Source organism: Pseudopipra pipra, chromosome 3 (assembly GCF_036250125.1).
Source record: "Pseudopipra pipra isolate bDixPip1 chromosome 3, bDixPip1.hap1, whole genome shotgun sequence".
Lineage (NCBI taxonomy): Eukaryota > Metazoa > Chordata > Aves > Passeriformes > Pipridae > Pseudopipra > Pseudopipra pipra.
The window spans coordinates 85,055,957-85,058,311 of record NC_087551.1 but is presented as its reverse complement, the minus strand read 5'-3'; the positions used below and the strand labels follow the sequence as shown (position 1 = coordinate 85,058,311).

At 41.3% G+C, this 2,355-nt stretch overlaps 1 non-coding gene across 1 annotated transcript; it reads left to right on the top strand.

The window, feature by feature from the left end:
- The first annotated feature begins 1,489 nt into the window (after nucleotides 1–1,489).
- Nucleotides 1,490–1,561, top strand: TRNAE-CUC (transfer RNA glutamic acid (anticodon CUC)). Its single transcript has one exon. It is a non-coding gene; the product is annotated as a tRNA-Glu (tRNA).
- Nucleotides 1,562–2,355: the final 794 nt, after the last annotated feature.

The following is a 2,355-nucleotide window of genomic DNA, read 5'->3' as shown; positions in this document are numbered from 1 at the left end:
GTATTTAGTATTTAATTCCATAGGCTAAACACTTCTGGTGTCAGTCTGAATATTAGACATGCCACCAGTGCCTGTCTTGTACTAGACTGATAGCAGGAATGGGGACCCACAGAGGAAAAAGTAAAGTAAACAGAATTTGATTAAGACCCTTTTAAAGCATATGCTAATCTCAGTCCAGCTAAAAAAGAAACTATCTTTGATTTAACTCCTTCATTCTCTTTTAAAGGCATCAGTCATTACTTACCTCACCATTCATGACACTGTACATTTAGTACATAGCTAACAGTCTGGACACATTTACCAGATAATTATAATCTAAATATTTATTCTCAAGTCTTACTCATTTTCCAGTACTGCTGAAAATGTCATGCTTTTTGATCTGCTTATGTGAGGCAGTTAGGGAAAGGAAACTTCCAGCTCTTACATGTCAACATACATGTTTCAATCGTATTGTTTCATTTACAGGAAATTTAAAGCTCCATAAACTGTACAGATTTTCAGGTTCTAAAAAGTTATTTGGGAAATTAGAGCTTTATATGGCTAGAGATTTTCTGTTATTAGCACACCATGATCATCTTATTTCATGATCTTTCAAGAATATTCTATTGAAACTACAAAACCAAGGTATCTGTACATTACAAGGCGTTAATTTTTTTTTTCTATTCTATGTATTGGCTGTCTGAATTTTATTTGCACGTGCTGCCATTTAAATTAAATGTACCCTGATATCTCTGTGAGGAAAAAGTAGTTTTATATCTAGTTAACAAAAATATAACTCGGACTCTAATGATACATATTTGCTGTCAGTTCAGTATTAAGTGAAGTCAAAGATTTGACTGTATATGCATCTTCACCTGATCACTTCTTACTAATACAGCACCCTGTTATCACCTCTCTGAATTCTCTTGCACATGCTTGTATATGCTCATACCTTGTGAGCTGGTGAAAATTAAAGACTGGACTTCTTTCTCCCGGTATAATATAATATTCCATGATCTGAAAAAATTTCTTCTTGGTTACTAAAAATGCACATTTACTCTTACCAAAAATCTACTGGAAGAGGGAAAATAAAGGGGGACATGATAATTTTGGAGATTTTAACCAACATGAAGCTGACATTTGCATATACTAGCAAGCTCCAAGGAGAGATGCACTATTTTACCAGTTTACATAAATTTCAAGATTTGCACTGGAGAAATGACATAGGGAATTCTAGGACCTCTAGTAGGTCTAAGAAGGCATGAGTGCAGGTGACAGTATTATAAATCACACTTACCAGCTAACTTCAGTGAATATTCTCTCAGTAATGATACTGCTCACCTCCCTTTGGCCCTGGCCAAGCAATCTTTATTGTTCTAGTCTCCAGTTTCCATCTGGCAAGCTCTCCCTCATTAATAATTATTCCTTTTGAGATTATTTGACTGTACTAAATACGAATGTACTAAATTCAGTCTCCCTTTTATTTTACCTTTACTTCAGTGTCTGAAGACCCCTGGTGGTCTAGTGGTTAGGATGCGGCACTCTCACTGCCGTGGCCCGGGTTCGATTCCCGGTCAGGGAACTCCTCCGGGCAGATGGAGCTCGTCAGCCCTGTAAGGCCATCCATCTAAGAGAAGGTCACTCTAAACAAACCTACGTCCTGAGGACCTCACTGCCACCATCCGAGCTCACTCAGCCCCGGCAGATGAACCTTAGGATTAGAGGGTGGGCTCAGTTCAGCGCACACTGTGTCTCACCTAAAAAATCCACTGCGCAGGCTCGAAGGGTAATGACCTTTCCCAAATCTTCATTCGTGAAGACTGGCCATGATGACTTCAGTGTCCCCCCTTGCTGTCTGCTCTTACTCTCTTTCACCCTCACCTTTCTACACTCTGTCTTTTGTTCCCATTCTAGTCTCATCATCCTGTTATCTTCATGTATCTTTGCTAGGAACATAAATAGCTGCCACGGTCCGAGGGGGCATGGGGCCGTGACACAGCACGGATGGATTCGGACACAAGGTAGGGGTGCAGATGGAATGCTTTATTGAGGCGTGCATGGGATTTTTTATCAGTTCATGCGGGGAAAGGGCAGAACATGGGGTGGAGCATGAGACAGACAAACAGGGGAACAAATCGGGATAGGGGCACAGGCAAAAGGGGGAGGAATGTGGGAGGAGTCGGGGAAGGAAAGGGCGAATGGTGGATGTCTCCACTCTGCGGCTTCTCCAGCCATTCAGAGAGGGGAGCGGGGAAGCAGGGAGCGGGGAAGCAGGCATGCCTGGGCACGCCCGGGAAATATAAGTATAGGGGTAACATACAATGTGTATATAAACACATAAAAACTGTAAAGCCCATATAATAAAGTCCTGTCAAT